Raw genomic sequence first — 23151 nt, 5'->3', positions numbered from 1 at the left:
GAGGGGGAATGCAGAGGGGCAGACCGGGGATGCGGGGGGGGCTCGAGGGGGAATGCAGAGGGGCAGACCGGGGATGCGGGGGGGGTTCGAGGGGGAATGCAGAGGGGCAGACCGGGGATGCGGGGGGGGGCTCGAGGGGGAATGCAGAGGGGCAGACCGGGGATGCGGGGGGGGGCTCGAGGGGGAATGCAGAGGGGCAGACCGGGGATGCGGGGGGGGGCTCGAGGGGGAATGCAGAGGGGCAGACCGGGGATGCGGGGGGGGTTCGAGGGGGAATGCAGAGGGGCAGACCGGGGATGCGGGGGGGGTTCGAGGGGGAATGCAGAGGGGCAGACCGGGGATGCGGGGGGGGCTCGAGGGGGAATGCAGAGGGGCAGACCGGGGATGCGGGGGGGGTTCGAGGGGGAATGCAGAGGGGCAGACCGGGGATGCGGGGGGGGGGTTGGAGGGGGAATGCAGAGGGGCAGACCGGGGGTGCGGGGGGGTTCGAGGGGGAATGCAGAGGGGCAGACCGGGGATGCGGGGGGGCTCGAGGGGGAATGCAGAGGGGCAGACCGGGGATGCGGGGGGGGGTTCGAGGGGGAATGCAGAGGGGGCAGACCGGGGATGCGGGGGGGGTTCGAGGGGGAATGCAGAGGGGCAGACCGGGGATGCGGTGGGGGCTCGAGGGGAATGCAGAGGGCAGACCGGGGATGCGGGGGGGGGTTCGAGGGGGGAATGCAGAGGGCAGACCGGGGGTGCGGGGGGGGGTTCGAGGGGGAATGCAGAGGGGCAGACCGGGGATGCGGGGGGGGTTCGAGGGGGAATGCAGAGGGGCAGACCGGGGATGCGGGGGGGGTTCGAGGGGGAATGCAGAGGGGCAGACCGGGGATGCGGGGGGGCTCGAGGGGGAATGCAGAGGGGCGTGCCGGGGGGACACAGGATGGGGGGGCCGAGGCTCCCACAGGACGCTCCAGGTGGCTGCAGAAGACCGGAGCATTGAGGCAGGGGCCAGGCTCGGGCGCATGGGGAGCCCCCCCCAGCCAGCCCCTGCAGGGCGCTAGGCTCCCCTCACCGCCCACCAGTGCTGCTGTCCCCGCTGCGTCGGTGCGTTGCTGGGCGCTGGGCGCGGGCTGGGGGCGACCCCTAGTGGCCTGTGTGTGTGAGCACAGCCCAGTGGGGGTCACCATGAGGGCCCCCATGACACGGAGACAGTGACCCCACCGGGCCTCCCGGTTAAGGGTGTGACGGCGCGTTGGGGTCCCCCGTCTCCTGCACCCCGAATGGCAGGGACAGACTCCCCCAGCCGGTAGAACAGGGGGGTTTATCGCCTCTCCAGGACACGGCCCAGCACAGACAGATGGAACCTGGTTCCAGGCCGGGCCTAGGATGCCTCAGCCCCCCTTGAGGTTGGGGGCGGGGGTCTCAGCTCCTAAATCCCAGCCTGTTGCTGAGGCTGCTCTCCGCCATGCTCCCGTCCAGAGACCAACCCCTCACCCCAGCCCTGCCCCCGGCCAGACACTAACCCCTCGCTCCCCAGCCCTGCCCCCCGCCAGAGACTATCCCTCACCCCTAGCCCCTGCCCCCCGCCAGAGACTAACCCACTCACCCCCAGCCCTGCCCCTGGCCAGAGACTAACCCCCTCGCCCCCAGCCCTGCCCCGGCCAGAGACTAACCCCCTCACCCCCAGCCCTGCCCCCGGCCAGAGACTAACCCCTCGCCCCAGCCCTGCCCCGGCCAGACACTAACCCCTCGTTCCCCAGCCCTGCCCCCGGCCAGACACTAACCCCCTCACCCCCAGCCCTGCCCCCGGCCAGACACTAACCCCCTCACCCCCCAGCCCTGCCCCCGGCCAGAGACTAACCCCCGCCCCAGCCCTGCCCCCTCGGCCAGACACTAACCCCCTCGCCCCCAGCCCTGCCCCCCGGCCAGAGACTAACCCCTCACCCCCAGCCCTGCCCCCCGGCCAGAGACTAACCCCCTCACTCCCCCAGCCCTGCCCCGGCCAGAGACTAACCCCTCTCGCCCCCAGCCCTGCCCCCGGCCAGACACTAACCCCTCACCCCCAGCCCTGCCCCTGGCCAGAGACTAACCCCTCGCCCCCAGCCCTGCCCCCGGCCAGAGACTAACCCCTCACTCCCAGCCCTGCCCCTGGCCAGAGACTCAACCCCCTCACCCCCCAGCCCTGCCCCCACAGACACTAACCTCACCTCCAGCCCTGCTCCCAGCCTGAGACTAACCCCTCGCCCCCAGCCCTGCCCCCCGCCAGAGACTAACCCCCTCGCCCCCAGCCCCGCCCCGCCAGAGACTAACCCCTCACCCCCAGCCCCTGCCCCCGGCCAGACACTAACCCCCTCGCCCCAGCCCTGCCCCCGCCAGAGACTAACCCCCTGCCCCCAGCCCTGCCCCCGGCCAGACACTAACCCCTCGCCCCAGCCCTGCCCCCCGGCCAGAGACTAACCCTCGCCCCCAGCCCTGCCCCTGGCCAGAGACTCAACCCCCTCGCCCTAGCCCCGCCCCCGGCCAGACCAACCCCCTCACCCCCAGCCCTGCCCCCGGCCAGACACTAACCCCCGGCCCCAGCCCTGCCCCCGGCCAGAGACTAACCCTCGCTCTCCCAGCCCTGCCCCCGGCCAGAGACTAACCCCCTCACCCCAGCCCTGCCCCTGGCCAGAGACTAACCCCCGGCCCCCAGCCCTGCCCCCGGCCAGAGACTAACCCCCGCCCCCAGCCCTGCCCCCGGCCAGAGACTAACCCTCACCCCCAGCCCTGCTCCCAGCCTGAGACTAACCCCCTCGCCCCCAGCCCTGCCCCCGGCCAGAGACTAACCCCCTCACTCCCCAGCCCTGCCCCCGGCCAGAGACTAACCCCTCGCCCCAGCCCTGCTCCCAGCCTGAGACTAACCCCTCACCCCCAGCCTGCCCCCCGCCAGACACTAACCCCCTCGCCCCCAGCCCTGCCCCCTGGCCAGAGACTAACCCCTCGCCCCCAGCCCTGCCCCTGGCCAGAGACTAACCCCTCGCCCCCAGCCCTGCTCCCGGCCAGAGACTAACCCCTCACCCCCAGCCCTGCCCCCGGCCAGAGACTAACCCCCTCACCCCCAGCCCTGCCCCCGGCCAGAGACTCCAACCCCCGCCCCCAGCCCCGCCCCGGCCAGAGACTCAACCCCCTCCCTCCCAGCCCTGCCCCTGGCCAGAGACTAACCCCGGCCCCCAGCCCCGCCCCCCGGCCAGAGACTAACCCCTCACCCCCACCCTGCCCCCGGCCAGAGACTAACCCCCTCACCCCCAGCCCTGCCCCCCGGCCAGAGACTAACCCCTCACCTCAGCCCTGCCCCCGGCCAGGACTAACCCCCTCACCCCCAGCCCCGCCCCACCAACCCCCCCTCGCCCCCAGCCCTGCCCCCGGCCAGAGACTAACCCCCTCACCCCCAGCCCTGCCCCCGGCCAGAGACTAACCCCCTCACCCCCAGCCCTGCCCCCGGCCAGAGACTAACCCCCTCACCCCCAGCCCCGCCCCCGGCCAGAGACTAACCCCCTCACCTCCAGCCCCGCCCCCGGCCAGAGACTAACCCCCTCACTCCCAGCCCTGCCCCCGGCCAGAGACTAACCCCCTCACCCCCAGCCCTGCCCCCGGCCAGACACTAACCCCCTCACTCCCAGCCCTGCCCCCGGCCAGAGACTAACCCCCTCACCCCCAGCCCTGCCCCCGGCCAGACACTAACCCCCTCGCCCCCAGCCCTGCCCCCGGCCAGAGACTAACCCCCTCACCCCCAGCCCTGCCCCCGGCCAGAGACTAACCCCCTCACCCCAGCCCTGCCCCCGGCCAGAGACTAACCCCCTCACCCCCAGCCCTGCCCCCGGCCAGACACTAACCCCCTCACTCCCAGCCCTGCCCCGGCCAGAGACTAACCCCCTCACCCCCAGCCCTGCCCCCGGCCAGACACTAACCCCCTCGCCCCCAGCCCTGCCCCCGGCCAGAGACTAACCCCCTCACCCCCAGCCCTGCCCCCGGCCAGAGACTAACCCCCTCACCCCCAGCCCTGCCCCCGGCCAGAGACTAACCCCCTCGCCCCCAGCCCTGCCCCCGGCCAGAGACTAACCCCCTCACCCCCAGCCCTGCCCCCGGCCAGAGACTAACCCCCTCACCCCCAGCCCTGCCCCGGCCAGAGACTAACCCCCTCGCCCCCAGCCCTGCCCCGGCCAGAGACTAACCCCCTCACTCCCAGCCCTGCCCCCGGCCAGAGACTAACCCCCTCACCCCCAGCCCTGCCCCCGGCCAGACACTAACCCCCTCACTCCCAGCCCTGCCCCCGGCCAGAGACTAACCCCCTCACCCCCAGCCCTGCCCCCGGCCAGAGACTAACCCCCTCACTCCCAGCCCTGCCCCCGGCCAGAGACTAACCCCCTCACCCCCAGCCCTGCCCCCGGCCAGACACTAACCCCCTCACCCCCAGCCCTGCCCCCGGCCAGACACTAACCCCCTCACCCCCAGCCCTGCCCCCGGCCAGACACTAACCCCCTCACTCCCAGCCCTGCCCCCGGCCAGACACTAACCCCCTCACCCCCAGCCCTGCCCCCGGCCAGAGACTAACCCCCTCACTCCCAGCCCTGCCCCCGGCCAGACACTAACCCCCTCACCCCCAGCCAGAGACTAACCCCCTCACCCCCAGCCCTGCCCCCGGCCAGAGACTAACCCCCTCACCCCCAGCCCTGCCCCCGGCCAGACACTAACCCCCTCACCCTCAGCCCTGCCCCCGGCCAGACACTAACCCCCTCACCCCCAGCCCTGCCCCCGGCCAGACACTAACCCCCTCACCCCCAGCCCTGCCCCCGGCCAGACACTAACCCCCTCGCCCCCAGCCCCGCCCCCGGCCAGAGACTAACCCCCTCACCCCCAGCCCTGCCCCCGGCCAGAGACTAACCCCCTCACCCCCAGCCCCGCCCCCGGCCAGAGACTAACCCCCTCACCCCCAGCCCTGCCCCCGGCCAGAGACTAACCCCCTCGCCCCCAGCCCTGCTCCCGGCCAGAGACTAACCCCCTCACTCCCAGCCCTGCCCCCGGCCAGAGACTAACCCCCTCACCCCCAGCCCTGCCCCCGGCCAGAGACTAACCCCCTCGCCCCCAGCCCTGCCCCCGGCCAGAGACTAACCCCCTCGCCCCCAGCCCTGCCCCCGGCCAGAGACTAACCCCCTCACCCCCAGCCCTGCCCCCGGCCAGAGACTAACCCCCTCACCCCCAGCCCTGCCCCCCGGCCAGAGACTAACCCCCTCACCCCCAGCCCCGCCCCCGGCCAGAGACTAACCCCCTCACCTCCAGCCCCGCCCCCGGCCAGAGACTAACCCCCTCACTCCCAGCCCTGCCCCCGGCCAGAGACTAACCCCCTCACCCCCAGCCCTGCCCCCGGCCAGACACTAACCCCCTCACTCCCAGCCCTGCCCCCGGCCAGAGACTAACCCCCTCACCCCCAGCCCTGCCCCCGGCCAGACACTAACCCCCTCGCCCCCAGCCCTGCCCCCGGCCAGAGACTAACCCCCTCGCCCCCAGCCCTGCCCCCGGCCAGAGACTAACCCCCTCACCCCCAGCCCTGCCCCCGGCCAGAGACTAACCCCCTCGCCCCCAGCCCTGCCCCGGCCAGAGACTAACCCCCTCACCCCCAGCCCTGCCCCCGGCCAGAGACTAACCCCCTCACCCCCAGCCCTGCCCCCGGCCAGAGACTAACCCCCTCGCCCCCAGCCCTGCCCCCGGCCAGAGACTAACCCCCTCACTCCCAGCCCTGCCCCCGGCCAGAGACTAACCCCCTCACCCCCAGCCCTGCCCCCGGCCAGACACTAACCCCCTCACTCCCAGCCCTGCCCCCGGCCAGAGACTAACCCCCTCACCCCCAGCCCTGCCCCCGGCCAGAGACTAACCCCCTCGCCCCCAGCCCTGCCCCCGGCCAGACACTAACCCCCTCACCCCCAGCCCTGCCCCCGGCCAGAGACTAACCCCCTCGCCCCCAGCCCTGCCCCCGGCCAGAGACTAACCCCCTCACCCCCAGCCCTGCCCCCGGCCAGAGACTAACCCCCTCACCCCCAGCCCTGCCCCCGGCCAGAGACTAACCCACTCACCCCCAGCCCTGCCCCCGGCCAGAGACTAACCCCCTCACTCCCAGGCCTGCCCCCGGCCAGAGACTAACCCCCTCACTCCCAGCCCTGCCCCCGGCCAGAGACTAACCCCCTCACCCCCAGCCCTGCCCCCGGCCAGACACTAACCCCCTCACTCCCAGCCCTGCCCCCGGCCAGAGACTAACCCCCTCGCCCCCAGCCCTGCCCCCGGCCAGACACTAACCCCCTCACTCCCAGCCCTGCCCCCGGCCAGAGACTAACCCCCTCGCCCCCAGCCCTGCCCCCGGCCAGACACTAACCCCCTCACCCCCAGCCCTGCCCCCGGCCAGACACTAACCCCCTCACTCCCAGCCCTGCCCCCGGCCAGAGACTAACCCCCTCACCCCCAGCCCTGCCCCCGGCCAGACACTAACCCCCTCACCCCCAGCCCTGCCCCCGGCCAGACACTAACCCCCTCGCCCCCAGCCCTGCCCCCGGCCAGACACTAACCCCCTCGCCCCCAGCCCTGCCCCCGGCCAGAGACTAACCCCCTCGCCCCCAGCCCTGCCCCCGGCCAGACACTAACCCCCTCACCCCCAGCCCTGCCCCCGGCCAGACACTAACCCCCTCGCCCCCAGCCCTGCCCCCGGCCAGACACTAACCCCCTCACCCCCAGCCCTGCCCCCGGCCAGAGACTAACCCCCTCGCCCCCAGCCCTGCCCCCGGCCAGAGACTAACCCCCTCACCCCCAGCCCTGCCCCCGGCCAGAGACTAACCCCCTCGCCCCCAGCCCTGCCCCCGGCCAGAGACTAACCCCCTCACCCCCAGCCCTGCCCCCGGCCAGAGACTAACCCCCTCACCCCCAGCCCTGCCCCCGGCCAGAGACTAACCCCCTCACCCCCAGCCCTGCCCCCGGCCAGACACTAACCCCCTCGCCCCCAGCCCTGCCCCCGGCCAGAGACTAACCCCCTCACTCCCAGCCCTGCCCCCGGCCAGAGACTAACCCCCTCACCCCCAGCCCTGCCCCCGGCCAGAGACTAACCCCCTCGCCCCCAGCCCTGCCCCCGGCCAGAGACTAACCCCCTCACCCCCAGCCCTGCCCCCGGCCAGACACTAACCCCCTCGCCCCCAGCCCTGCTCCCGGCCAGACACTAACCCCCTCGCCCCCAGCCCTGCTCCCGGCCAGAGACTAACCCCCTCGCCCCCAGCCCTGCCCCCGGCCAGACACTAACCCCCTCGCCCCCAGCCCTGCTCCCGGCCAGAGACTAACCCCCTCGCCCCCAGCCCTGCCCCCGGCCAGACACTAACCCCCTCGCCCCCAGCCCTGCTCCCGGCCAGAGACTAACCCCCTCGCCCCCAGCCCTGCCCCCGGCCAGACACTAACCCCCTCACCCCCAGCCCTGCCCCCGGCCAGACACTAACCCCCTCGCCCCCAGCCCTGCCCCCGGCCAGACACTAACCCCCTCACCCCCAGCCCTGCCCCCGGCCAGACACTAACCCCCTCGCCCCCAGCCCTGCTCCCGGCCAGAGACTAACCCCCTCACCCCCAGCCCTGCCCCCGGCCAGAGACTAACCCCGTCACCCCCAGCCCTGCCCCCGGCCAGAGACTAACCCCCTCACCCCCAGCCCTGCCCCCGGCCAGACACTAACCCCCCTCGCCCCCAGCCCCTGCTCCCGGCCAGAGACTAACCCCCTCACTCCCAGCCCTGCCCCCGGCCAGAGACTAACCCCCTCACCCCCAGCCCTGCCCCCGGCCAGACACTAACCCCCTCACCCCCAGCCCTGCCCCCGGCCAGAGACTAACCCCCTCGCCCCCAGCCCTGCCCCCGGCCAGAGACTAACCCCCTCACCCCCAGCCCTGCCCCCGGCCAGACACTAACCCCCTCACTCCCAGCCCTGCCCCCGGCCAGAGACTAACCCCCTCGCCCCCAGCCCTGCCCCCGGCCAGAGACTAACCCCCTCGCCCCCAGCCCTGCTCCCGGCCAGACACTAACCCCCTCGCCCCCAGCCCCGCCCCCGGCCAGAGACTAACCCCCTCACCCCAGCCCTGCCCCCGGCCAGACACTAACCCCCTCGCCCCCAGCCCCGGCCCCGGCCAGACACTAACCCCCTCACTCCCAGCCTTGCCCCCGGCCAGAGACTAACCCCCTCACCCCCAGCCCTGCCCCCGGCCAGACACTAACCCCCTCACTCCCAGCCCTGCCCCCGGCCAGGGCAGCATCCCCCTCCCTTTGTTCCTCCCCCTGGGGGGTAGCTGGGCAGACAGGGTGAGACCCCCTTTGCATAGTGACTCCCCCCCGCCCTGCTGGGCCGTGGTACCGACAGCAGCCGGTGGGTCACCCACAGCCCCAGCCTATAACCAGCCAGGTACCCCCCTACGTCACAAAGGGCAGGGACTGACCAAAGGCAGGGAGTGTCTGGCGGAGGGGGCAGTTTCGGCTGGGGCGGGGGGAGATCACGAAGGGGCCAGACTAAGGGGGGGCTGGAATCGGGGGGCTGAGGGACCCGTCCCGAGGGGGCTGAGGTGCCCTGGCCCTGACTCCTGGAGCCACGTCCCGTCTGTGCTGGGCTGTACCCGGAGGAGCCACGACCCCCCTGTTCTACCGGCCGGCGGGGCCTGGTCTGGCTGCTCCGGGTGCAGGGGGGGGACCCCGACGCCCTCTCACCCGCCTCCCAGAGCAGGCTGCAGGGGCCTGGCCAGGCCGGACAGGAGCCGCGGGCGGGCGACCCGAGTTTGTTCCTCTGCCTGGAGGCACGAACATGCTGCTAAAGTGACGCCAGAGCCACCTCCCTTGGGGACCCAAGAGCCAGCATCTGCCCCCCGCCGCCCCCAGCGCTAAGCCCAGGGCTGTCCCTTGGGGGCGGGGCAGAGTCACTGACAGGGCACAACCACGCGAGCAGCGACACTGGGGAAACCGAGGCAGGGAGCCTCTCTCTGGCATTCTCCTTCCCTTCACTTCCTTCCAAACAGCATCCCCCGCTGGGCAGCCAGTGGCCCCGGCCCTGTCGCCGCATGGGCCTAGCTACATGGCCAGGCGCTCCAGCGCCCCGGGGCGTCCGGGTGCCGCTGCCCCACACACACCACTAGGGATGCCACCAGGTAACCGGTGGCCCGTCGGGCCAGTCACAACCAGGCGTTGGGGGACCCCCTCTGCCGTGCCGTGGGCGGGACCGTTCTAGCCTGGCCCCGCCCCCTCTGCCGTGCCGTGGGCGGGACCGTTCTAGCCCGGCCCCGCCCCCTCTGCCGTGCCGTGGGCGGGGCCGTTCTAGCCCGGCCCGGCCCCCTCTGCCGTGCCGTGGGCGGGGCCGTTCTAGCCCGGCCCGGCCCCCTCTGCCGTGCCGTGGGCGGGGCTGTTCTAGCCCGGCCCGGCCCCCTCTGCCGTGCCGTGGGCGGGGCCGTTCTAGCCAGGCCCGGCCCCCTCTGCCGTGCCGTGGGCGGGGCCGTTCTAGCCGGCCCGGCCCCCTCTGCCGTGCCGTGGGCGGGGCCGTTTTAGCCAGGCCCGGCCCCCTCTGCCGTGACGTGGGCGGGGCCGTTCTAGCCAGGCCCGGCCCCCTCTGCCGTGCCGTGGGCGGGGCCGTTCTAGCCCGGCCCGGCCCCCTCTGCCGTGACGTGGGCGGGGCCGTTCTAGCCCGGCCCGGCCCCCTCTGCCGTGCCGTGGGCGGGGCCGTTTTAGCCAGGCCCGGCCCCCTCTGCCGTGCCGTGGGCGGGGCCGTTCTAGCCCGGCCCGGCCCCCTCTGCCGTGCCGTGGGCGGGGCCGTTCTAGCCAGGCCCGGCCCCCTCTGCCGTGCCGTGGGCGGGGCCGTTCTAGCCCGGCCCGGCCCCCTCTGCCGTGCCGTGGGCGGGGCCGTTCTAGCCCGGCCCGGCCCCCTCTGCCGTGCCGTGGGCGGGGCCGTTCTAGCCCGGCCCGGCCCCCTCTGCCGTGCCGTGGGCGGGGCCGTTCTAGCCCGGCCCGGCCCCCTCTGCCGTGCCGTGGGTGGGGCCGTTCTAGCCTGGCCCGGCCCCCTCTGCCGTGCCGTGGGCGGGGCTGTTCTAGCCTGGCCAGGTTGGGGCTGCTCCCGCCCACGGGATGGCAGTGAAGCGGTTAACGTTTAATCGGTTAACAGAACTGACCCCCGGCCATGCGCAGTGGCACTGCCCTGCCCTACAGGCCCAGACCAGCCCTGCCCTCTTCTCAGTAACCCCTTGTTCCACTCGTCCCTTCACTTTTGTACCCACGCCCCAGCCCCCCATCTCTTCCCTCCCCGCCCATCACGCCACGCCCCAGTCACCCACGCCCACTCCACCCTGTCTGTTCCCGCCCGGCCATCACCACCCCGCCCGTGCTCCCCGGCTCCACCCTGCCCTGTCGTCCCCCACACTCACCCAGCCCACCCCCACCCTCTGCCCCCGCCATCCCCCCACGCTCACCCACCCCCACGCTCACCCAGCCCACTCCCACACTCACCCTCACCGTCTGCCCCGCCATCCCCCACGCTCCCCCAGCCCACCCCCAACCTCCTCCCCCGCCATCCCCCACGCTCGCCCACCCCCACGCTCACCCAGCCCACTCCCACACTCACCCTCACCGTCTGCCCCGCCATCCCCCACGCTCCCCCAGCCCACCCCCACCCTCTGCCCCGCCATCTCCCACGCTCCCCAAGCCCACCCCCACCCTCTGCCCCCGCCATCCCCCATGCTCCCCCAGCCCACCCCCCCTTCCCCCGCCATCCCCCACGCTCCCCCAGCCCACCCCCACCCTCTGCGCCCGCCATCCCCCACGCTCCCCCAGCCCACCCCCACCCTCTGCCCCGCCATCTCCCACGCTCCCCCAGCCCACCCCCACCCTCTGCCCCGCCATCCCCCACGCTCCCCCAGCCTACCCCCACCCTCTGCCCCCGCCATCCCCCACGCTCCCCCAGCCCACCCCCCCTGCCCCCGCCATCCCCCACGCTCCCCCAGCCCACCCCTACCCTCTGCCCCCGCCATCCCCCACGCTCCCCCAGCCCACCCCCACCCTCTGCCCGGCATCCCCCACGCTCCCCCAGCCCACCCCCACCCTCTGCCCCGCCATCCCCCACGCTCCCCCAGCCCACCCCCAGCCTCTGCCCCCGCCATCTCCCACGCTCCCCCAGCCCACCCCTACCCTCTGCCCCCGCCATCCCCACGCTCCCCCAGCCCACCCCCACCCTCTGCCCCCGCCATCCCCCACGCTCCCCCAGCCCACCCCCACCCTCTGCCCCCGCCATCTCCCACGCTCCCCCAGCCCACCCCCACCCTCTGCCCCCGCCATCCCTCACGCTCCCCCAGCCCACCCCCACCCCCACCCTCTGCCTCCGCCATCCCTCACGCTCCCCCAGCCCACCCCCCTTCCCCGCCATCCCCCACGCTCCCCCAGCCCACCCCCACCCTCTGCCCCCGCCATCCCTCACGCTCCCCCAGCCCACCCCCCCTTCCCCCGCCATCCCCCACGCTCCCCCAGCCCACCCCCACCCTCTGCCCCCGCCATCCCCCACGCTCCCCCAGCCCACCCCCACCCTCTGCCCCCGCCATCCCTCACGCTCCCCCAGCCCACCCCCACCCTCTGCCCCGCCATCCCTCACGCTCCCCCAGCCCACCCCCACCCTCTGCCCCCGCCATCCCCCACGCTCCCCCAGCCCACCCCCACCCTCTGCCCCCGCCATCCCTCATGCTCCCCCAGCCCACCCAAACCCTCTGGCCCCGCCATCTCCCACGCTCCCCCAGCCCACCCCCACCCTCTGCCCCGCCATCCCCCACGCTCCCCCAGCCCACCCCCACCCTCTGCCCCGCCATCCCCCACGCTCCCCCAGCCCACCCCCCCTACCCCCGCCATCCCTCACGCTCCCCCAGCCCACCCCCACCCTCTGCCCCCGCCATCCCTCACGCTCCCCCAGCCCACCCCCACCCTCTGCCCCCGCCATCCCCCACGCTCCCCCAGCCCACCCCCACCCTCTGCCCCCGGCATCCCTCACGCTCCCCCAGCCCACCCCCACCCTCTGCCCCCGCCATCCCCCACGCTCCCCCAGCCCACCCCCACCCTCTGCCCCCGCCATCCCTCACGCTCCCCCAGCCCACCCCCACCCTCTGCCCCCGCCATCCCTCACGCTCCCCCAGCCCACCCCCACCCTCTGCCCCCGCCATCCCCCACGCTCCCCCAGCCCACCCCCACCCTCTGCCCCCGCCATCCCTCATGCTCCCCCAGCCCACCCCCACCCTCTGGCCCCGCCATCTCCCACGCTCCCCCAGCCCACCCCCACCCTCTGCCCCGCCATCCCCCACGCTCCCCCAGCCCACCCCCACCCTCTGCCGCCGCCATCCCCCACGCTCCCCCAGCCCACCCCCACCCTCTGCCCCGCCATCCCCCACGCTCCCCCAGCCCACCCCCCCTACCCCCGCCATCCCCCACGCTCCCCCAGCCCACCCCCACCCTCTGCCCCGCCATCCCTCACGCTCCCCCAGCCCACCCCCACCCTCTGCCCCCGCCATCCCCCACGCTCCCCCAGCCCACCCCCACCCTCTGCCCCCGCCATCCCCCACGCTCCCCCAGCCCACCCCCACCCTCTGCCCCCGCCATCCCCCACGCTCCCCCAGCCCACCCCCACCCTCTGCCCCCGCCATCTCCCACGCTCCCCCAGCCCACCCCCACCCTCTGCCCCGCCATCCCCCACGCTCCCCCAGCCCACCCCCACCCTCTGCCCCCGCCATCCCCCACGCTCCCCCAGCCCACCCCCACCCTCTGCCCCCGCCATCCCCCACGCTCCCCCAGCCCACCCCCCCTGCCCCCGCCATCCCCCACGCTCCCCCAGCCCACCCCCACCCTCTGCCCCCGCCATCCCCCACGCTCCCCCAGCCCACCCCCACCCTCTGCCCCGCCATCCCCCACGCTCCCCCAGCCCACCCCCACCCTCTGCCCCCCCATCCCCCACGCTCCTCCAGCCCACCCTCACCCCCTGCCCCCGCCATCCCCCACGCTCCCCCAGCCCACCCCCACCCTCTGCCCCCGCCATCCCTCACGCTCCCCCAGCCCACCCCCACCCTCTGCCCCCGCCATCCCCCACGCTCCCCCAGCCCACCCCCACCCTCTGCCCCCGCCATCCCCCACGCTCCCCCAGCCCACCCCCACCCTCTGCCCCCGCCATCCCCCACGCTCCTCCAGCCACCCCCACCCCCTGCTCCCGCCATCCCCCACGCTCCCCCAGCCCACCCCCACCCTCTGCCCCCGCCATCCCTCACGCTCCCCCAGCCCACCCCCACCCTCTGCCCCCGCCATCCCCCACGCTCCCCCAGCCCACCCCCACCCTCTGCCCCCGCCATCCCTCACGCTCCCCCAGCCAACCCCCCCTGCTCCCGCCATCCCCCACGCTCCTCCAGCCACCCCCACCCTCTGCCCCCGCCATCTCCCACGCTCCTCCAGCCCACCCCCACCCTCTGCCCCGCCATCCCCCACGCTCCCCCAGCCCACCCCCCTGCCCCCGCCATCCCCCACGCTCCCCCAGCCCACCCCCACCCTCTGCCCCCGCCATCCCCCACGCTCCCCCAGCCCACCCCCACCCTCTGCCCCCGCCATCCCTCACGCTCCCCCAGCCCACCCCCACCCTCTGCCCCCGCCATCCCCCACGCTCCCCCAGCCCACCCCCCTGCCCCCGCCATCCCCCACGCTCCCCCAGCCCACCCCCACCCTCTGCCCCCGCCATCCCCCACGCTCCCCCAGCCCACCCCCACCCTCTGCCCCGCCATCCCCCACGCTCCCCCAGCCCACCCCCACCCTCTGCCCCCGCCATCCCCCACGCTCCTCCAGCCCACCCTCACCCCCTGCCCCCGCCATCCCCCACGCTCCCCCAGCCCACCCCCACCCTCTGCCCCCGCCATCCCTCACGCTCCCCCAGCCCACCCCCACCCTCTGCCCCCGCCATCCCCCACGCTCCCCCAGCCCACCCCCACCCTCTGCCCCGCCATCCCCCACGCTCCCCCAGCCCACCCCCACCCTCTGCCCCCGCCATCCCCCACGCTCCCCCAGCCCACCCCCACCCTCTGCCCCCGCCATCCCTCACGCTCCCCCAGCCAACCCCCCCTGCTCCCGCCATCCCTCACGCTCCCCCAGCCCACCCCCACCCTCTGCCCCCGCCATCCCCCACGCTCCCCCAGCCCACCCCCACCCTCTGCCCCCGCCATCCCTCATGCTCCCCCAGCCCACCCCCACCCTCTGGCCCCGCCATCTCCCACGCTCCCCCAGCCCACCCCCACCCTCTGCCCCGCCATCCCCCACGCTCCCCCAGCCCACCCCCACCCTCTGCCCCGCCATCCCCCACGCTCCCCCAGCCCACCCCCCTACCCCCGCCATCCCTCACGCTCCCCCAGCCCACCCCCACCCTCTGCCCCCGCCATCCCTCACGCTCCCCCAGCCCACCCCCACCCTCTGCCCCCGCCATCCCCCACGCTCCCCCAGCCCACCCCCACCCTCTGCCCCCGGCATCCCTCACGCTCCCCCAGCCCACCCCCACCCTCTGCCCCCGCCATCCCCCACGCTCCCCCAGCCCACCCCCACCCTCTGCCCCCGCCATCCCTCACGCTCCCCCAGCCCACCCCCACCCTCTGCCCCGCCATCCCTCACGCTCCCCCAGCCCACCCCCACCCTCTGCCCCCGCCATCCCCCACGCTCCCCCAGCCCACCCCCACCCTCTGCCCCCGCCATCCCTCATGCTCCCCCAGCCCACCCCCACCCTCTGGCCCCGCCATCTCCCACGCTCCCCCAGCCCACCCCCACCCTCTGCCCCGCCATCCCCCACGCTCCCCCAGCCCACCCCCACCCTCTGCCGCCGCCATCCCCCACGCTCCCCCAGCCCACCCCCACCCTCTGCCCCGCCATCCCCCACGCTCCCCCAGCCCACCCCCCCTACCCCCGCCATCCCCCACGCTCCCCCAGCCCACCCCCACCCTCTGCCCCCGCCATCCCTCACGCTCCCCCAGCCCACCCCCACCCTCTGCCCCCGCCATCCCCCACGCTCCCCCAGCCCACCCCCACCCTCTGCCCCCGCCATCCCCCACGCTCCCCCAGCCCACCCCCACCCTCTGCCCCCGCCATCCCCCACGCTCCCCCAGCCCACCCCCACCCTCTGCCCCCGCCATCTCCCCACGCTCCCCCAGCCCACCCCCACCCTCTGCCCCGCCATCCCCCACGCTCCCCCAGCCCACCCCCACCCTCTGCCCCCGCCATCCCCCACGCTCCCCCAGCCCACCCCCACCCTCTGCCCCCGCCATCCCCCACGCTCCCCCAGCCCACCCCCCCTGCCCCCGCCATCCCCCACGCTCCCCCAGCCCACCCCCACCCTCTGCCCCCGCCATCCCCCACGCTCCCCCAGCCCACCCCCACCCTCTGCCCCGCCATCCCCCACGCTCCCCCAGCCCACCCCCACCCTCTGCCCCCGCCATCCCCCACGCTCCTCCAGCCCACCCTCACCCCCTGCCCCCGCCATCCCCCACGCTCCCCCAGCCCACCCCCACCCTCTGCCCCCGCCATCCCTCACGCTCCCCCAGCCCACCCCCACCCTCTGCCCCCGCCATCCCCCACGCTCCCCCAGCCCACCCCCACCCTCTGCCCCGCCATCCCCCACGCTCCCCCAGCCCACCCCCACCCTCTGCCCCCGCCATCCCCCACGCTCCTCCAGCCCACCCCCACCCCCTGCCCCCGCCATCCCCCACGCTCCCCCAGCCCACCCCCACCCTCTGCCCCCGCCATCCCTCACGCTCCCCCAGCCCACCCCCACCCTCTGCCCCCGCCATCCCCCACGCTCCCCCAGCCCACCCCCACCCTCTGCCCCGCCATCCCCCACGCTCCCCCAGCCCACCCCCACCCTCTGCCCCCGCCATCCCCCACGCTCCCCCAGCCCACCCCCACCCTCTGCCCCCGCCATCCCTCACGCTCCCCCAGCCAACCCCCCCTGCTCCCGCCATCCCTCACGCTCCCCCAGCCCACCCCCACCCTCTGCCCCCGCCATCCCCCACGCTCCCCCAGCCCACCCCCACCCTCTGCCCCCGCCATCCCTCATGCTCCCCCAGCCCACCCCCACCCTCTGGCCCCGCCATCTCCCACGCTCCCCCAGCCCACCCCCACCCTCTGCCCCGCCATCCCCCACGCTCCCCCAGCCCACCCCCACCCTCTGCCCCGCCATCCCCCACGCTCCCCCAGCCCACCCCCCCTACCCCCGCCATCCCTCACGCTCCCCCAGCCCACCCCCACCCTCTGCCCCCGCCATCCCTCACGCTCCCCCAGCCCACCCCCACCCTCTGCCCCCGCCATCCCCCACGCTCCCCCAGCCCACCCCCACCCTCTGCCCCCGGCATCCCTCACGCTCCCCCAGCCCACCCCCACCCTCTGCCCCCGCCATCCCCCACGCTCCCCCAGCCCACCCCCACCCTCTGCCCCCGCCATCCCTCACGCTCCCCCAGCCCACCCCCACCCTCTGCCCCGCCATCCCTCACGCTCCCCCAGCCCACCCCCACCCTCTGCCCCCGCCATCCCCCACGCTCCCCCAGCCCACCCCCACCCTCTGCCCCCGCCATCCCTCATGCTCCCCCAGCCCACCCCCACCCTCTGGCCCCGCCATCTCCCACGCTCCCCCAGCCCACCCCCACCCTCTGCCCCGCCATCCCCCACGCTCCCCCAGCCCACCCCCACCCTCTGCCGCCGCCATCCCCCACGCTCCCCCAGCCCACCCCCACCCTCTGCCCCGCCATCCCCCACGCTCCCCCAGCCCACCCCCCCTACCCCCGCCATCCCCCACGCTCCCCCAGCCCACCCCCACCCTCTGCCCCCGCCATCCCTCACGCTCCCCCAGCCCACCCCCACCCTCTGCCCCCGCCATCCCCCACGCTCCCCCAGCCCACCCCCACCCTCTGCCCCCGCCATCCCCCACGCTCCCCCAGCCCACCCCCACCCTCTGCCCCCGCCATCCCCCACGCTCCCCCAGCCCACCCCCACCCTCTGCCCCCGCCATCTCCACGCTCCCCCAGCCCACCCCCACCCTCTGCCCCGCCATCCCCCACGCTCCCCCAGTCCACCCCCACCCTCTGCCCCCGCCATCCCCCACGCTCCCCCAGCCCACCCCCACCCTCTGCCCCCGCCATCCCCCACGCTCCCCCAGCCCACCCCCCCTGCCCCCGCCATCCCCCACGCTCCCCCAGCCCACCCCCACCCTCTGCCCCCGCCATCCCCCACGCTCCCCCAGCCCACCCCCACCCTCTGCCCCGCCATCCCCCACGCTCCCCCAGCCCACCCCCACCCTCTGCCCCCGCCATCCCCCACGCTCCTCCAGCCCACCCTCACCCCCTGCCCCCGCCATCCCCCACGCTCCCCCAGCCCACCCCCACCCTCTGCCCCCGCCATCCCTCACGCTCCCCCAGCCCACCCCCACCCTCTGCCCCCGCCATCCCCCACGCTCCCCCAGCCCACCCCCACCCTCTGCCCCGCCATCCCCCACGCTCCCCCAGCCCACCCCCACCCTCTGCCCCCGCCATCCCCCACGCTCCTCCAGCCCACCCCCACCCCCTGCTCCCGCCATCCCCCACGCTCCCCCAGCCCACCCCCACCCTCTGCCCCCGCCATCCCTCACGCTCCCCCAGCCCACCCCCACCCTCTGCCCCCGCCATCCCCCACGCTCCCCCAGCCCACCCCCACCCTCTGCCCCCGCCATCCCTCACGCTCCCCCAGCCAACCCCCCCTGCTCCCGCCATCCCCCACGCTCCTCCAGCCCACCCCCACCCTCTGCCCCCGCCATCTCCCACGCTCCTCCAGCCCACCCCCACCCTCTGCCCCGCCATCCCCGACGCTCCCCCAGCCCACCCCCCCTGCCCCCGCCATCCCCCACGCTCCCCCAGCCCACCCCCCCTGCCCCCGCCATCCCCCACGCTCCCCCAGCCCACCCCCACCCTCTGCCCCCGCCATCCCCCACGCTCCCCCAGCCCACCCCCACCCTCTGCCCCCGCCATCCCTCACGCTCCCCCAGCCCACCCCCACCCTCTGCCCCCGCCATCCCCCACGCTCCCCCAGCCCACCCCCCCTGCCCCCGCCATCCCCCACGCTCCCCCAGCCCACCCCCACCCTCTGCCCCCGCCATCCCCCACGCTCCCCCAGCCCACCCCCACCCTCTGCCCCGCCATCCCCCACGCTCCCCCAGCCCACCCCCTCCCTCTGCCCCCGCCATCCCCCACGCTCCTCCAGCCCACCCTCACCCCCTGCCCCCGCCATCCCCCACGCTCCCCCAGCCCACCCCCACCCTCTGCCCCCGCCATCCCTCACGCTCCCCCAGCCCACCCCCACCCTCTGCCCCCGCCATCCCCCACGCTCCCCCAGCCCACCCCCACCCTCTGCCCCGCCATCCCCCCACGCTCCCCCAGCCCACCCCCACCCTCTGCCCCCGCCATCCCCCACGCTCCCCCAGCCCACCCCCACCCTCTGCACCCGCCATCCCTCACGCTCCCCCAGCCAACCCCCCCTGCTCCCGCCATCCCCCACGCTCCTCCAGCCCACCCCCACCCTCTGCCCCCGCCATCTCCCACGCTCCTCCAGCCCACCCCCACCCTCTGCCCCGCCATCCCCCACGCTCCCCCAGCCCACCCCCCCTGCCCCCGCCATCCCCCACGCTCCCCCAGCCCACCCCCACCCTCTGCCCCCGCCATCCCCCACGCTCCCCCAGCCCACCCCCACCCTCTGCCCCCGCCATCCCTCACGCTCCCCCAGCCCACCCCCACCCTCTGCCCCCGCCATCCCCCACGCTCCCCCAGCCCACCCCCCCTGCCCCCGCCATCCCCCACGCTCCCCCAGCCCACCCCCACCCTCTGCCCCCGCCATCCCCCACGCTCCCCCAGCCCACCCCCACCCTCTGCCCCGCCATCCCCCACGCTCCCCCAGCCCACCCCCACCCTCTGCCCCCGCCATCCCCCACGCTCCTCCAGCCCACCCTCACCCCCTGCCCCCGCCATCCCCCACGCTCCCCCAGCCCACCCCCACCCTCTGCCCCCGCCATCCCTCACGCTCCCCCAGCCCACCCCCACCCTCTGCCCCCGCCATCCCCCACGCTCCCCCAGCCCACCCCCACCCTCTGCCCCGCCATCCCCCACGCTCCCCCAGCCCACCCCCACCCTCTGCCCCCGCCATCCCCCACGCTCCTCCAGCCCACCCCCACCCCCTGCTCCCGCCATCCCCCACGCTCCCCCAGCCCACCCCCACCCTCTGCCCCCGCCATCCCTCACGCTCCCCCAGCCCACCCCCACCCTCTGCCCCCGCCATCCCCCACGCTCCCCCAGCCCACCCCCACCCTCTGCCCCCGCCATCCCTCACGCTCCCCCAGCCAACCCCCCCTGCTCCCGCCATCCCCCACGCTCCTCCAGCCCACCCCCACCCTCTGCCCCCGCCATCTCCACGCTCCTCCAGCCCACCCCCACCCTCTGCCCCCGCCATCCCTCACGCTCCCCCAGCCCACCCCCACCCTCTGCCCCCGCCATCCCCCACGCTCCCCCAGCCCACCCCCACCCTCTGCCCCGCCATCCCCCACGCTCCCCCAGCCCACCCCCACCCTCTGCCCCGCCATCCCCCACGCTCCCCCAGCCCACCCCCACCCTCTGCCCCCGCCATCCCCCACGATCCTCCAGCCCACCCCCACCCCCTGCTCCCGCCATCCCCCACGCTCCCCCAGCCCACCCCCACCCTCTGCCCCCGCCATCCCTCACGCTCCCCCAGCCCACCCCCACCCTCTGCCCCGCCATCCCCCACGCTCCCCCAGCCCACCCCCACCCTCTGCCCCCGCCATCCCCCACGCTCCTCCAGCCCACCCCCACCCCCTGCTCCCGCCATCCCCCACGCTCCCCCAGCCCACCCCCACCCTCTGCCCCCGCCATCCCTCACGCTCCCCCAGCCCACCCCCACCCTCTGCCCCCGCCATCCCCCACGCTCCCCCAGCCCACCCCCACCCTCTGCCCCCGCTATCCCTCACGCTCCCCCAGCCAACCCCCCCTGCTCCCGCCATCCCCCACGCTCCTCCAGCCCACCCCCACCCTCTGCCTCCGCCATCCCTCACGCTCCCCCAGCCCACCCCCAGCCTCTGCCCCCGCCATCCCTCACGCTCCCCCAGCCTCTGCCCCCGCCATTCCCCACGCTCCCCCAGCCCACCCCCACCCTCTGCCCCGCCATCCCCCACGCTCCCCCAGCCCACCCCCACCCTCTGCCCCCGCCATCCCCCACGCTCCCCCAGCCAACCCCCCCTGCTCCCGCCATCCCCCACGCTCCTCCAGCCCACCCCCACCCTCTGCCCCGCCATCCCCCACGCTCCCCCAGCCAACCCCCCCTGCTCCCGCCATCCCCCACGCTCCTCCAGCCCACCCCCACCCTCTGCCCCCGGCATCCCCCACGCTCCCCCAGCCCACCCCCACCCTCTGCCCCCGCCATCCCTCACGCTCCCCCAGCCCACCCCCACCCTCTGCCCCGCCATCCCCCACGCTCCCCCAGCCCACCCCCACCCTCTGCCCCCGCCATCCCTCACGCTCCCCCAGCCCACCCCCACCCTCTGCCCCCGCCATCCCTCACGCTCCCCCAGCCCACCCCCACCCTCTGCCCCGCCATCCCCCACGCTCCCCCAGCCCACCCCCACCCTCTGCCCCCGCCATCCCTCACGCTCCCCCAGCCAACCCCCCCTGCTCCCGCCATCCCCCACGCTCCTCCAGCCCACCCCCACCCTCTGCCTCCGCCATCCCTCACGCTCCCCCAGCCCACCCCAGCCTCTGCCCCCGCCATCCCTCACGCTCCCCCAGCCTCTGCCCCCGCCATCCCCCACGCTCCCCCAGCCCACCCCCACCCTCTGCCCCGCCATCCCCCACGCTCCCCCAGCCCACCCCCACCCTCTGCCCCCGCCATCCCCCACACTCCCCCAGCCAACCCCCCCTGCTCCCGCCATCCCCCACGCTCCTCCAGCCCACCCCCACCCTCTGCCCCGCCATCCCCCACGCTCCCCCAGCCAACCCCCCCTGCTCCCGCCATCCCCCACGCTCCTCCAGCCCACCCCCACCCTCTGCCCCCGGCATCCCCCACGCTCCCCCAGCCCACCCCCACCCTCTGCCCCCGCCATCCCTCACGCTCCCCCAGCCCACCCCCACCCTCTGCCCCGCCATCCCCCACGCTCCCCCAGCCCACCCCCACCCTCTGCCCCCGCCATCCCCCACGCTCCCCCAGCCCACCCCCACCCTCTGCCCCCGCCATCCCTCACGCTCCCCCAGCCCACCCCCACCCTCTGCCCCGCCATCCCCCACACTCCCCCAGCCCACCCCCACCCTCTGCCCCCGCCATCCCCCACGCTCCTCCAGCCCACCCCCACCCTCTGCCCCCGGCATCCCCCACGCTCCCCCAGCCCACCCCCACCCTCTGCCCCCGCCATCCCTCACGCTCCCCCAGCCCACCCCCACCCTCTGCCCCGCCATCCCCCACGCTCCCCCAGCCCACCCCCACCCTCTGCCCCGCCATCCCCCACGCTCCCCCAGCCCACCCCCACCCTCTGCCCCCGCCATCCCTCACGCTCCCCCAGCCCACCCCCACCCTCTGCCCCGCCATCCCCCACGCTCCCCCAGCCCACCCCCACCCTCTGCCCCCGCCATCCCTCACGCTCCCCCAGCCCACCCCCACCCTCTGCCCCCGCCATCCCTCACGCTCCCCCAGCCAACCCCCCCTGCTCCCGCTCCCGCTCCCGCTCCCAGCCGTTCCCACCCCCCCGGGAGAGGCGCGCTCCTGCGCGGGCGTCGGGGCCGCGCTCCCCGCGCGCGCCGCTCGCTCCAGCCGCAACTAACCTGAGTCAGCGCCTGCTCCGTGCGCGCGGCAGGGGGGCGGGGCATGCGCGCGCCCGAGCCGGGGGCGGGTCCGAGCGTCCCAAGCGCCGAAACTTTCCACGTGTCAGGAGTGTGCGCGCTCCCGCACGCCCCCAGCCCCACAACTCCAGAGATCCCGACCACCATCCCCACAGCCCCCCCAGCCTCCTTCCAGACCCTCCGCCAGCCCCACAGCCTCCCCTGACCCACTGACAGCCCCACAGCCTCCCCAGCCTCCTTCCAGACCCCCCGCCAGCCCCACAGCCTCCCCTGACCCACTGACAGCCCCACAGCCTCCCCAGCCTCCTTCCAGACCCCCCGCCAGCCCCACAGCCTCCACAGACCCACCGCCAGCCCCACAGCCTCTCCTGACCCACTGACAGCCCCACAGCCTCCCCAGCCTCCTTCCAGACCCCCCGCCAGCCCCACAGCCTCTCCTGACCCACTGACAGCCCCACAGCCTCCCCAGCCCCCTTCCAGACCCCCCGCCAGCCCCACAGCCTCCCCTGACCCACTGACAGCCCCACAGCCTCTCCTGACCCACTGACAGCCCCACAGCCTCCCCAGCCTCCTTCCAGACCCCCCGCCAGCCCCACAGCCTCTCCTGACCCACTGACAGCCCCACAGCCTCCCCAGCCTCCTTCCAGATCCCCCGCCAGCCCCACAGCCTCCCCTGACCCACTGACAGCCCCACAGCCTCCCCAGCCTCCTTCCAGACCCCCCGCCAGCCCCACAGCCTCTCCTGACCCACTGACAGCCCCACAGCCTCCCCAGCCCCCTTCCAGACCCCCCTGCCAGCCCCACAGCCTCCCCTGACCCACTGACAGCCCCACAGCCTCCCCAGCCCCCTTCCAGACCCCCCGCCAGCCCCACCGCCTCCACAGACTCACCGCCAGCCCCACAGCCCCCCCTAACCCACTGACAGCCCCACAGCCTCCCCAGCCCCCTTCCAGACTCCCTGCCAGCCCCACAGACCCACCAACAGCCCCACAGCCTCCCCAGCCTCACAGCCCCACACAGACCCACTGACAGCCCCACAGCCTCCCCAGCCCCACACAGACCCACCACCAGCTCCACAACCTCCCCAGCCTCCTCAAGCCCCACACAGCCCTACAGCTCCACTACCAGCCCCACACAGACCCACCACCAGCCCCGCAACCTCCTTCAGCCCCCTACTGACTCACCACCAGCCTCAGCGCCCTAAGCTTCTGTGATCTCAGCCCCTGACTCTGAGACTCCCAC

General features: G+C 75.7%; 1 protein-coding gene across 1 annotated transcript in view; it reads right to left on the bottom strand.

Annotated features, from left to right (window-relative positions):
- The window catches only part of SLC4A2 (solute carrier family 4 member 2), a 118203-nt gene extending 96277 nt beyond the window's left edge, over positions 1 to 21926 (bottom strand). The window contains exon 1 of the mRNA XM_089776867.1: positions 21892 to 21926. The gene's annotated coding sequence lies outside the window, so the exon portion shown is untranslated. The remainder of the gene's footprint in view (positions 1 to 21891) is intronic.
- Positions 21927 to 23151: the final 1225 nt, after the last annotated feature.

Source organism: Pelodiscus sinensis, chromosome 2 (genome assembly GCF_052426305.1).
Source record: "Pelodiscus sinensis isolate ZL-2025 chromosome 2, ASM5242630v1, whole genome shotgun sequence".
Classification (NCBI taxonomy): Eukaryota; Metazoa; Chordata; order Testudines; family Trionychidae; genus Pelodiscus; species Pelodiscus sinensis.
This window is presented reverse-complemented; position numbering and strand designations above follow the sequence as displayed.